General features: G+C 35.8%; 1 protein-coding gene across 5 annotated transcripts in view; it reads left to right on the top strand.

Annotated features, from left to right (window-relative positions):
* CCDC171 (coiled-coil domain containing 171) overlaps positions 1-13,970 on the top strand; it is a 501,148-nt gene that overhangs the window by 37,009 nt on the left and 450,169 nt on the right. The window lies entirely within an intron of this gene.

The raw sequence follows: 13,970 nt of genomic DNA, 5'->3' as shown, positions 1-13,970 counted from the left end.
AACTTGCAGAGCTTGGTTGTTCTAGGTTAACATAGCATTTGAATTTTTTTTTTGGTAGATAATATTTTTATTCGCAGTTATATGTAAAGATAGCTTTCAACATTAATTTTTATGAGATTTTGAGTTCCAGTTTTTTCTCCCTCCTTCCCTGTCTTCTATTCCCCTTCTCCAAGACAGGAAGCAATCTGATATAGGTTATATATGTGCAGTCATGTTAAATGTATTTACACATTAGTCATGCTGTGAAAGAAGAAATAGAACAAAAGGGAAAATCCACGATAAGAAAAAGCAAAAACCAAACAAAAAAATGAAAATAGTATGCTTTAATCTGCATTGTGTCCATTGTTCTTTCTCTGGAAGTGGGTAACATTTTCTATCATGAGTCTTTTGGAATTGTCATTATATTGCTGAGAAGAGGTAAGTCTATCATAGTTGATTGTCACACAATGTTGCTGTTACTGTACAACTTTCTCCTGGTTCTGGTCACTTCACTCAGCATCAGTTCGTGTTAAGTCTTTCCAGGGTAGTGTTTGAAATTTGAGTGTCACTACCATTCTATAATGAGGCATTCTAGCTTGAAAAAAGTATTTCATTTGGAATTATATTCACAAAGTAGTAACTAATCAGAGATGATCTAAGTTCAGCCACTCATTTTACAGATGGGAAAACTGACAATATCATATTACTTTTGAGTGATAGAGCCAGGACCAGAACTGAGGTTTCTTTTGCTTCCTGGTTTATTGTTCTTTTTATTACACCAAACTGCTTCTGAAATACTATGTAACTTGGTTTGGAAGAAATATTCAAAGTGCCATTATTATTTCCATAGAACAAGCTTAAGAGAAAAATTCTACCAGTCTACTAACATTGTTTGCTGGACCTTCTTGAGATGATTTTGTACCAAAGCAGACTATAGACAACACCACAATTTTCCCACTCTACTAAGTAAATAATAGACCAAATGATAAATTATGATAATTTAAAAAATATATTTATTGAACACAGATGCATGCATCACCAAATATATAGCCTTAAGTTAGAAAATATTTCATAAGATTAATACTTTAAAAGGTATTGAGGAAAAAGTGTTATATGTTTTCCAGAAGTGTAAATCCTGAATTTATTCTGTATTTAAACATTCAGAGTTCCAAAGTAAAATATTATCTGTTTTTGATCTTAGACTTTTGTCTTAGACCATCCTTGGATTCTGGTGCTGTTCTTTCCAGCTGTATCTTCCTTCATTTTTTGTCCGAATGTTACGAAATCTGTCTTCTCCATGAAAAATAAACCTAAACACTTAAGAAATCTTATATGTGCCTTGCCAAAGACATACAACATTGTCCAGAGACCAACCTTAAATATATTGATGACAGATATTTTCTATGAACAATCTTCTAGCCAATTCTTGTTAAGCCAAAATGGAGAAATTTGAGGTTACATCAAGTTATTTATACATTTTATAGGTGCCTTACCATATCATTCTGATCTTTCTGTTTCACTCAAACTATTCCCTCTAAAGTTACTAATTATCTCTTAGTCATTAAATTCAGTGACCTTTTCTTAATCTTCTTTGTCTTTGATCTATCTCTCTGCAGCCTTTGACGCTGTTGATCACGTCCTCCTTGATACTCTTCTTGACTCTAGATTTTTGGGATACTGCACTTGCCAGGTTCTTTTCCTTCCTATTTGACTGCTCCTTCTCAATCCCCCTCCAGATAATGTCCTCTAACTAAAAGTGTCCCTTAGGGTTCTGTCCTAGGCCCTTTTCTCTTCTCCCTCTATACTGCACTTAATGACCTCATCAGTTCCTATGGATTTAATGATCATCTATGTTGATGATCATTAAATCTGCTTGTCCTACCCCAAACTCACTGCAGACCTCCAAATTCGCATCTCCTGCTGCCTTTTAGACACCTCGTGTTGGATGTCCATTAGTCATCTTAAATTCAACATATCCAAAACAGAAATATTATCTTTTCCCCAATCCTCCCTCCACTTCTACCTTCCCTATTACTGTAGAGGGCAACACCATCCTCCCAGTCCCCTCGTGTTGGAACCTAGGAGTCATACTTGTATTCCTCATTATCTCTGAACCTCCTCCCCCCAAATTCAATCTCTTGTCAAAGCTAGCCAGTTTCACCTTTACAACATTTATTGAATATGATCCCTTCTCTCCTCTGACATTGCCAACCATTCTCATCACCTTACTCCTAGACTATTGCAGTAGCCTAATGATGGGTCCATCCTCCATTCAGCCACTAAAGTGATTTTACTAAAGCACAGATCTGACTGTGTCATTCTTATACCCAATAACCTATAATGTCTCCCAATTACCTCCAGGATCAAATACAAAATGCTCTGTTTGGCATTCAAAGCCCTTCATGATCTAGTCCTCTTTAATCATTCTAATCTTATACCTTGCTCTCCATCTCATACTCTTCAATCCAGTGACATGGGCCTTCTGGCTGTTCCATGGACAAGACATTCCAGGCATTCTCTCTGGTTGTCCCCTATGCCTGGAATGCTGTCCTTTGCTCTGCCTACTACTTTCCCTGATATCCTTTAAGTACCAACTAAAATCTCATCTTCTGTAGGTCTCCTTCTCTAACCCCCTCCCCTTCTGTCTCTCTCTCTCTCTCTCTCTCTCTCTCTCTCTCTCTCTCTCTCTCTCTCTCTCTCTCTCTTAAATGAGGCAGTGGGGTGAAGTGACTTGCCCAGGGTCACATAGCTAGTAAGTATCAAGTGTCTTAGGCCAGTTTTGAACTCAGGTCTTCTTGAATCCAGGTTTGGTGCTGTATCTACTGTGCCATTTAGCTGCCCCAACCTCTCTTTGTAATGCTTTCTCTCAGTTAATTATTTCCTATTTATCTTGCATATAGTTTGCTTTGTATATGTTTATTTGAATGTCATTTCTTTTATTAGATTGTAAGCTCCTTGAGGGTGTGGACTGTCTTTTATCTCTTTTTGTATCCCCAGCCCCAACCTCAGTAATTGACAAAGAGTAGGCATTTAATAAATTTTTCGTGATTTTTTAAAAAGCAAATTAAATGACAAACCTTGGTTTTTACTTGCTAACAATCTAAGATGGGTAGACATCTGTAGACAGACATGTAGAACAATGCTTTATCCAACTTCTTTTATTTAATTTCTGAAATGCTACATAAACCAGAGGGTAAAGAATTTGTTGCTCCCTGATAAAAGTTACTAGGTATGGACATTTGTGCTAGCAGAGAAGTGGGAAAAGATAAACTTTCTCTATGATGGATAAAGGAAACAGTAAAATAAGGTATCATATTAGGCCATAAGAGATAGCATGTTGTAAGTCTGATGTCTAGGACTGATGAATTGGTAGAAAAGTCTAGAGGGTTAGACAGGTAGCAAGAGTAAGTCAGACTGGAGGTGGTGTTAGCCAGTGATGGGTTTGTCAAGTCATGCTAGGGAAGAAAGAATGGGCTAGAGCTTGGTAGACAAAGGGCAGATGAATGTAGTATTCAGATGTCATCTGGGCTGTAGAATCTAGATTCAAGGAAAAATATCAGGAACAAATTTACACATATGGTAAGGATAGGACAGAAATGAATAGAGGCACGCTTGACAGCAATGATTAGGAACCCATGCCAGGGGACTGGATAACATGGGAACAGGTACTAAACAAAGTGTCTGATTAGCGTTGTACTTGCAGTTAATACTACTCTTGTTCTTCCTAGAGGCAGCTAACTAGATGATGCAGTATATAGAGCACTCGAAAGGGCTTGAAGTCAGGAAGACCTGATACACTTACTAGATCTATGACTGGGCAAGTCACTAACCTCTTGTTGCCTTAGTTTTCTCAGCTGTAAAATGAGGAATGTAAATAGCAATCACTTCACAGGGTCATTATGAGGATCAAATGAGATACATGTAAAGTGCTGGGCACAGTATCTGGCACATAGATGCTTAATAAATTTTTATTTATTTCTTTTCTTTCTTTACTTCCCTTCCTTTGCTTCCTTGTTTCCCTGTTTCTTATAAAGGTCTCACTATTCTTTCTGTCATTCAAGTTCACAACTTTGGAGTCATCCTTGATTCTTCATCCTTCCTTATTCCTTACACTGAATTACTTTCCAAGGTTTGTTGATCCACTTATACAATGTATTTCACATTTGTCCCCTTCTTTCCACTCTCCTAGTTCAGACTGTCTGCGTCTCATCAGGACTGTTGTAATAATCTCCCTTCATTCTCTACCTTCTCCATTCTATTTATTCTCCACATAGCTGGCAAAGTGACATTCCTACTATACAAGTCTGACCATGTTGTGCACCTTGTTGCCTCTAGGTATAGGAATAAAAACACTGATTGCCATTAATAGTTTTGCTCCAGCCTACCTTTCCAGGCTCATAATACCTCTGTATGTGCTATGGAGTATAGCCAAACTGACCTACTTGCTATTCCTTACACATAACTTTCCTTTTTCCATCTCCATGCCTTTGTACAGGAACTCTTCCTCTTCTAGAGCTCTCTCCCTCCTTGCCTTCCTCTCTGAGAATCTGTTGCTTTCTTCAAAGTTCTGTTCAAGTGCTACTTCCTGTAGGAAGCCTTTCCTGTTACTCTTCAGGTACTTGTGCCTCTCCCTCTTCTCAAACTTACCCTTTATTTACTTTGAATACATTTTTTATTTACTTATGTGTATATATTGTTTCTTCAGATGAATGTAAGCAAGTTGAGGGCGAGTCATTTAGTTTCTTGTTTTGTATCCCTAGTGCCTAGTACAGTGCCTGATACTTGGTAGATGTTATAAATGCTTATTGATTAACTCTTCCCTTTCTCTCACTACTCACGTCTAATCAAATTCTCTCTTCATAATATTTCTTGAACTTGTGCTCTCCTTTCCATTCTCATTTTTGTCACCCTAGTTTTGGACCTCAGTATCTCTCATTTAGATTTTTATGGTCACCTTCTAATCAATCTCATCATTTTCAGTTTCTTTCCTATGAAATTCGTGACATACACTGCTGCTAGATTAATTTTAAGATCACACATACGGTCCTATATTTGGAACTGGACAGGTCCTTTTTCTAATTTACTCTTCTCAAAGTTTTTTCTTGGCTTCCTACTACTTGATGAATGCCAAGCTCCCTAGCCTGGCATTCAAGGCTTGCTAATTAAAATAATGCCCATCCTTTAGCTACCAATTGAAATGCCACTTGTTCTGTGAAGTCTTTCCTAATTGTTTCATCCAGAAATGACTAAAACATTTTGCTTATAACTCTTTTATGTACTTATACTTTCTTTGTATTTTTTTTTCATTTCCGCTCTATACTGTCACTGTTCTAATTCAAGCTCCATTACTTTTTACTAAGAGTTTAGGTCCTAAACAATTTTAATAGTCTTTTAAGTGTAAAATTTTTTGTTTAGACCGGTGGTTTCCAAATTATAGAGTTTGGAAACCTAGGGGCCTGCAGTTAGTGCAAAGAGTCTGCAGATCCACATGTTGCACATAAAGCATTGCTCTTTTGTGGTGCGTTTTCTTATTTGTATTATAACTAATACAATTTATGTATCTGTGGGGGTGGGAAGGTCTATAAACTTTTAAAAAATTATTTATTTATTTTTCCCCCAGTTACAATTTTAAACATTCATTTATAAAACTTTGAGTTCCAAATTCTCTCCCTTGACCCCTCCCCCTTCCCCAATGAGAAGGCAAGCAGTTCAATATAAGTTATACATGTGTAGTCATGCAAAACATATCCATAATAGTCTTGATGTTGTGAAAGAAAACATAGACTAGAAAAAAAACTCAAAAAAATAAAGTAAGTTAAAAAAAGATATGCTTCAATGTGCATTCAAACACCATCAGTTCTTTCTCTGGGGATATATAGCATTTTTCATTGTAAGTCCTTCAGAGTTGTCTTGGATCATTATATTGCTGAGAATATCTAAGTCACTCACAGCTGATCATCTTACAATAATGCTGTTACCTCATACATAGTACATTTCACTTGGCATCAGTCCATGCAAGTCTTTTCAGATTTTTCTGAGAGCATTCATTTCTTGTAGTACAGTAGCATTTCATCATAATCTCATAGCACAGCTTGTTCAGTCGTTCCCCAATTGATGGGCATCCCCTCAATTTCCAATACTTTGCCACCAGAAAAGAGGTGCTATAAACACACACACACACACACACTCACACACACACACACACACACACACACACACACACACACACAACACACTTTTTTTTGTGTGTGTGGGTGTGAGGCAATTGGGGTTAAGTGACTTACCCAGAGTCACAGCTAGTAACTGTTATGTGTCTGAGGCTGAATTTGAACTCAGGTCCTCCAGACTTGACTCCAGGGCCAGTGTTCTATCTACTGTGCCACCTAGCTGCCCCCTCAGAATTGTTTTAATTTGCATTTCTTCAATCAATAGTGAGAATATTTTTTCATGTGTCTATATATGTTTCACCTGAGAACTAATCATATCTTTGGATCTTTTATCAGTTGGGGAATGGCTCTTAGTTTTATAAATTTGGCTCAGTTCTCTGTATGTTTCAGAAATGAGGCCTTTATCGGAGAAACTTACTTCTAATTTTTTTTTCATAGTTAACTATTACTAACTGTATTTCCTTCCATCCTATCACCCTCCCCTGTTTATTCTATTCTTTCGCGCCTTTCACCCTGTCCCTACTCAAAAGTATTTTGTTTCTGACTACCCCCTCCCCCAATCTGCCTTCCTTATCACCCTGTTCCCCTTCTCTTATCCCCTTTCCCTCCTACTTTCCTGTAGGGTAAGACAGATTTCTTTACCTAATTAAATGTGTATGTTATTCCCTCTTTGAGCCAGTGTTGATGTGAGTAAGGTTCACTTGCTGTCCCTCATCTACCCCTCTTCTGCCCTAAAAACTTTCTCTTGCCTCTTTTATGTGAGATAATTTACCCCATTCTATCTCTCCCTTTCTCTTCCTCCCAGTACATTCCTCTCACTCCTTAATTTTTGCCTTTTTTACGTATCGTTCTTTCATATTCAACTCATACCTGTGCCCTGTTTCTATATATACGCCTTCTAATTACCCTAATAATGAGAAAGGTTTTATGAGTTACAGATATCATCTTCCCATGTAGGAATGCAAACAGTTTAAACTTAAGTCCCTTATGAGTTCTTTCCTGTTTACCTTGTTATACTTCTCTTGAGTCTTGCGTTTGAAAGTTAAATTTTCTATTCAGCTCTGATCTTTTCATTAAGAATGCTTGAAAGTCCTCTATCTCACTGAATGTCAGTTTTTTTTCCCCTGAAGTATTATGCTCAGTTTTGCTTGGTAGATGATTCTTAGTTGTAATTCTAGCTCCTTTGCCTTACGGAATATCGTATTCCAAGTCTTCTGATCCTTTAACATAGAAGCTGCTAAATCTTGTGTTATCCTGACTGTGGCTTCATGATACTTGAATTGTTTCTTTCTGTCTGCTTGCAATATTTTCTCCTGGACCTGGGAATTCTGGATTTTGCCTGTAATATTCCTGGCAGTTTTCATTTTGGGATCTCTTTCAGGAAGTAATTGGTGGATTTGTTCAATTTCTGTTTTGCTCTTTGGTTCTAGACTATCAGGGCAGTTTTCCTTGATTATTTCTTGAAAGATGACATCTATGCTTTTTTTTTTTTTTGAGCATGGTTCAGGTAATCAAATAATTTTAAAATTATCTCTTGGGGATCTATTTTCCCGGTCACTTGTTTTTCCAATGAGATATTTCACATTGACTTCCAGTTTTTCATTCTTTGGTTTTGTTTTATTGTTTCTTGATTTCTCATAAAGTCATTAGCTTCTACTGCTTCATTCTGATTTTTAAGGAATTATTTTCTTCAGTGAGCCTTTGGACTTCCTTTTCTGTTTGGCCAATTTTGCTTTTTAAAGCATTCTTCTCCTCATTGGTTTTCTGGACCTCTTGTGCTTGTCTTTTCCTGGGTAAATATCCCTAGTTCCTTCAATTGATCCTCATGTGCAGATTACTCAAAGCCCTTCTCCATTTTGATTGCTCTTCTCTGTATACTTTCCAGCTTATTGATGTCATTATTATATTGTGATGCCTGAAACTGAGAGCTCCACTTGTATTCTTGTTGGTACATCCTTAGTCCTGGAAACTGTGCTTCTCAATCCAGCACAAGGTTTTTTTTTTGTTGTTGTTTGCTATATCACACTGTTGACTTATACTTAGCTTTTCTTCCCCCCCCCCCCCCCGGCAACTGGGGGTTAAATGACTTACTCAGGGTCACACAGCTAGTGAGTATCATGTGTCTGAGGCCAGTCTGAGACCAGATTTGAACTCAGGTCCTCCAGACTCCAAGGCTGGAGCTCTATCTACTGTTCCCCCAAGCTGCCCCTTTTAATTAGCTTTTAGTCTACTGAAAATCAAGGTCTTTTTCAGATGAATATGCCTCCTGCTCTTTCATCTGTGATGTTGATTTTTTTTAACCCGAGTATAAGACTTTTCGTTTATTCCTATTACATTTCATCTTATTAATTTAACCCTATCACATAGAACTGCCAAAATATTTTTGGATCCTGATACTGTCATATAATGTTATTGTGATCAGTGTATTACATGATAAGTGACATTTGAGAACTCCAGAAGTAAGTACTATATAAAAAAAAATGAGAACCTCAGTTTTAAACTACAGTTTTATGGACCTCCTTCAAAAACATTTTTTATGAAGTTAATTTTAATTTTTTTGTTATTCTGAACTTGATAACCACCCATAGATGAGGACATTTACATATACAAAGGACAGCAAGAGAGATTACATGTGAAAATGTGACTATTTCATGCACTTAAGAAATGTTAAAAATTTGCCTTAGTTACAAAATTGGCCTTGTTTGTCTCTATGCAGAAGTGGCAGCATGAGCACAATCCTAAAAGTCAGAGAATACATTACACGTTTGAAACTAGAGAATCGTCCAGTTTGGCTGGAGTGCAGCATTTGTAAATTTATGAGAAGTCATTAAACAAAGAGAAAAATGAAAAAGAAACATTTATTTACTTTCCCTACATGGACTTAAAAGGATAGTTTGAAATATAGTAAGGGGAAGTGAGGGCATGAGAGAAGAATACAAAAAGTAAGAATCTGAGACACTTTTTTTGTATGGTGGGAAATTAGCGGTGCCCCATCTAGAAACACAATATAATCAAAGTGACATTAACAGTGATAAAAGGCCTTGACCAGAGATGAGCACAGTGAGAAGGAAGTTGCAGTAGGCTGAACAGGAAATGGTAAGTTGTACATTAAGATAGTGGCAGTAGGTATCTTTAACCTGAGATAATAAATATGGTGAATCTTTTCTTATATTTTTGTATTTGCTTGTAATAGATCATTTCATGTATAGCTGTTGATGTTAAGTTTCTTAGGAGTAATGTTCATATTAGCAGATAAAATGAATCAATCATAAACTTAATGACAGTTTCTGTTAGACGATGGAAAGATTTATGTTTCTTAACAGATATAGCAGATGTGATTCCCTCTGATGCTTTTTAAATACCACCTGTTCTCTAGTAAACAGGCATTTCTCTTAAGCATTTTAAGTGAAATACTACCATCTAGTGATGAAAATAAAAAACTTCACCATTTGTCAATTTTCTAGATAAGAAAAATAATGCAAAATAAAGCTCTTAATATATTACCATTCCTTTTTTGCAAGGATTTTGTATTTTTTTGATAGAAAAATTAAAAAAAACCTAAAAACTGATTTCATTTGGAAGGAGATAAATTTTTAAAGTTTTTATTAAAAAATCATAATGCATTTTGTTTTTAAATCACAGTCATTTCCCACTTCTGTCCTATAGAGTGAACCCTTCTTATTATAAAGAAAAAAATTTAAGCAAAGACATCTGATAGAGAAGCACATTCTTCTTCTTTTTTTAATAATATTTTATTTTTTCCCAATTGTATGTAAAAACAATTTTTTACATTTGTTATTTAAAATTTTAAGTTCCCAATTCTCCTCCTCTTCCCGTCCCTTCCTTACTCCTCCCTGAGACAATAAGCAATTTGATATAGTTTATACATGTGCAGTCCTACCAAGCATTTCCATATCAGTCATGCTGTAAAAGAAAATGCAAACCAAAAAAAGCCCCCACAAAAAAAAAAAGTTCAGAGTAGTATGCTTTGATATACATTCAGACTCCAACAGTTCTTTTTCTGGAGGTGTATATCATTTTTCATCACGAGTCCTTTGGAATTGTCTTGAATCATTGTATTGCTGTGAATAGCTAAGTCATTCATCGCTGATCATCTCACAATAATGCTGTTGCTACGTGCAGTGTTTTACTGGTTCTGCTCACTTTGCTCTGTAGCAGTTCATGTAAGTCCTTCAGGTCTTTCTGTTTTTGTTTTTTGTTTTTGCTTTTAGACAGTTGGGGTTAAGTGACTTGCCCAGGGTCACACAGCTAAGTAAGTGTCAAGTGTTTGGTCTGAGGCTGTATTTGGACTCGGGTCCTCCTGACTTCAGGGTCGGTGCTCTATCCACTGTGCCACCTAGCTGTCCTCCTTCAGGTTTTTCTGAAATAATCCTGCTCATCATTTCTTATAGCACAATAATATTCCATTACAATTATATACCACAACTTCTTCATCCATTCCTCAATTGATTGTCATCCCCTCAATTTCCAATTTTTTGCCATCACAAAAAGAGTTGCTATAAATATTTTTGTACAAATAGGTTTCCCCCTCCCCCTTTTAAAAATCTCTTTCGATACAGACGTAGTAGTAGTATTGCTGGGTCAAAGATAAGCATAGTTTTATAGCCCTTTGGGCATAATGGTTGGATCATCACAACTCTAGCAACAGTACATTAGTGTCCCAGTTTTCCCACATCCCTACTGACACTTTTTATTTTCCTTTTCTGTCATATTAGCCAATTTGATAGGTTTGAGGTGGTACCTAAGAATTATTTTAATTTGCATTTCTTTTATTGGTAGTGATTTAGAGCATTTTTCATGTCTATAGATGAATTTCTTTCTTTGTCTGAAAACTGCCTGTTCATATCCTTTGACCATTTATCAGTTGGGGAATTATTTGTATTCTCATAAATTTAACTCTGTTCTCTACATATTTGAGAAATGAAGCTTTTAATTTAAGGTAATCAAAATCGTCCATTTTGCATTTCATAATGTTCTCTACCTCTTACTTGGTCATAAATTCTTTCCTTCTCCATAGATCTGACAAACTATTCATTGCTCTCCTATTTTGCTTATAGCATGAGCCCTTATATCTAAATCATATATCTATTTTGACTTTGTCTTGGTGTAGGGTGTAAGATGTTGGTCTGTGCCTAGTTTCTGCTGTACTATTTTTTCGTTTTCACAGCAGTTTTTGTTATATAGTGAGTTCTTATCCCAGAAATCTTTGGATTTATCAAACAGTAGATTACTATAGTCATTGACTAGTATGTCTTGCGTACCTAACCTATTCCCTTGATCCACCACCTATTTCTTAGCCAATACCAGATTGTTTTGATGATTACTGCTTTATAATACAGTTTGAGATCTCATTTGGCTAAGCTACCTTCCTTCACATTTTTTTCCATTAATTTCATTAATATTCTTGACCTTTTGTCTTCCAGATGAATTTTGTTATTATTTTTTCAAGTTCTATAAAATAATTTTTTGATGGTTTGGTATGGCACTGAATAAGTAAATCAGTTTAGGTAGAATTATAATTTTTATTAGATTAACTCAGCCTACCCATGAGCAACTGATATTTTTTCACTTGTTTGGATCCAACTTATTAGTGTAAAAAGTATTTTGCAATTGTGTTCATATAGTTCCTGAGTTTGACTTGGCAGGTAGACTCCCAAATATTTTTTATTGTCTGTGGTTACTTTAAATGAAATTTATCTTTCTGTCTCTTGCTGCTGGACTTTGTGGGTAATATACTGAAATGGTAATGATGTATGTGGGTTTATTTTATATTCTGCAACTTTGCTAAAGTTGTTAATTATTTCAACTAGCTTTTTAGCTGATTCTCTAAGATTCTCTAAGTGTATTAGCATATCATCTGCAAAGGGTAATAGTTTTGTTTCCTCATTGCCTGTTGTAATTCCTTCAATTTCTTTTTCTCCCCCCCCCTTTTTTTTTGCCTAGGCAGTGGGGTTAAGTGACTTGCCCAGGGTCGCACAGCTAGTAAGTGTTATGTGTCTGAGGCCGGATTTGAACTCAGGTCCTCCTGAATCCAGGGCTGGTGCCCTATCCGCTGCGCCACCTAGCTGCCCCTCTTTTTCTTCTCTTATTCCTATAACTAGCTTTTCTAGTACAATATTGAATAATAGTGGTGATAATGGATATCTTTGCTTCACCCTGATCTTATTGGGCAGTCTTCTAGCTTATTCCATTGCAGATAATGTTTGCTAATGCTATCTTAGATAGGGACTACTTAGCTTTTTAAGGAACACTCCATTCCTGTGCTCTCAGATGTTTTTAATAAGAACAGGTATTATATTTTGTCAAAAGCTTTTTCTGCATTTAATGAGATAATCATGTGATTTTTGATGGTTTTAATATTGATATAGTCAATTATGATGACAGTTTTCCTAATATTGAACCAGCCTGGCATTCCTGGTATAAATCCCCCCTGGTCATAGATCCTTGTGATACATTGCTGTAATCTCTTTGCTAGTATTTTATTTAAAATTTTTGCATCAGTATTCATTAGGGAAATTGGTCTGTAATTTCTTTCTCTGATTTTGCTTCTCTTGGTTTAGGTATCAACACCATATTTGTGTCATAAAAAGGAATTTGGTAGGACTCCTTTGCCTGTTTTTCCAAAAAATTTATGTAGTGTTGGAATTAATTGTTCTTTAAATGTTTGGTAGAATTCACTTGTGAATAATTCGTCTGGTCATGGGGATTTTTTTCTTGGGGAATTCATTGATGGCGTGTTCAATTTGTTTTAATAAGGTGGGGTTATTTAAGTATTCAATTTCCTCTTCTACTAATCTGGGAAATTTATATTTTTGTTAATATTCATCCATTTCTCTGAGATTGTCAGATTTATTGGCATATAATTGGGCAAAATAGCTACTAATAATTACTTTAATTTGCTCTTCATTGGTGGTTAATTTTACCCTTTTCATTTTTGATGCTGGTATTTTGGTTTTGTTTCTTTTTTAAAAAAATCAAATTAACCAATGGTTTATTAAAACCAGGTTCTGGTTTTATTTAGTAGTTTACTAATCTCTCCTTTATTTTCAGGATTTCCAATTTGGTGTTTAATTAGGGATTTTTAATTTCTTTTCCTAGTTTTTTTTTTAATTGCATGTCCAAAGATCAGTAGATCTGCTCATTCTCTCTTTTACTGATGTAAGCATTAGAGATATAAATTTCCCCCGAAGTACTGCTTTGACTACATCTCATAAATTTTTGTATGTTGTCTAATTGTCATTCTCTTAGATGAAATTATTGGTTATTTCTATTATTTGTTCTTTGATCCACTCATTCTTGAGAATTAGATTATTTGGTTTCCATTTAATTTTTTATCTATCTTTCCATGGTCCATTATTGAATGTAATTTTTATTGCATTATGATCTGAAAAGGGTGCATTTAATATTTCTGCTTTTGTGCATTTGGTTGTGAAGTTTTATGTCCTAATATGTGGTCAGTTTTTGTGTAGGTGCCATGTACCATTAAGAGCTAGGGGCAGCTAGGTGGTGCAGTGAATAGAGCTCTAGCCTTGGAGTCAGGAGGACCTCAGTTCAAATTCGGCCTCAGACACTTACTAGCTGTGTGACCCTGGGCAAGTCACTTAACCCCAACTGCCTCACCAAAAAGGGAAAAAAAAGAGGTGTATTCCTTTCTGTTACCATTCAGTTTTCTCCAGAGGTCTTTCATTTCTAATTTTTCTTAAATTCTACTCCCCTCCTTAGTTTCATTTTTGTTTCTTTTTTGTTGCATTTATCTAGTTTTGAGAGGGGAAAGTTGAGGTCTCCCACCAGTATGGTTGTGCT

The sequence above is a fragment of the Phascolarctos cinereus genome, unplaced genomic scaffold (assembly GCF_003287225.1).
Source record: "Phascolarctos cinereus isolate Bilbo 61053 unplaced genomic scaffold, phaCin_HiC Scaffold_4;HRSCAF=312, whole genome shotgun sequence".
Taxonomy (NCBI): Eukaryota; Metazoa; Chordata; class Mammalia; order Diprotodontia; family Phascolarctidae; genus Phascolarctos; species Phascolarctos cinereus.
This window is presented reverse-complemented; position numbering and strand designations above follow the sequence as displayed.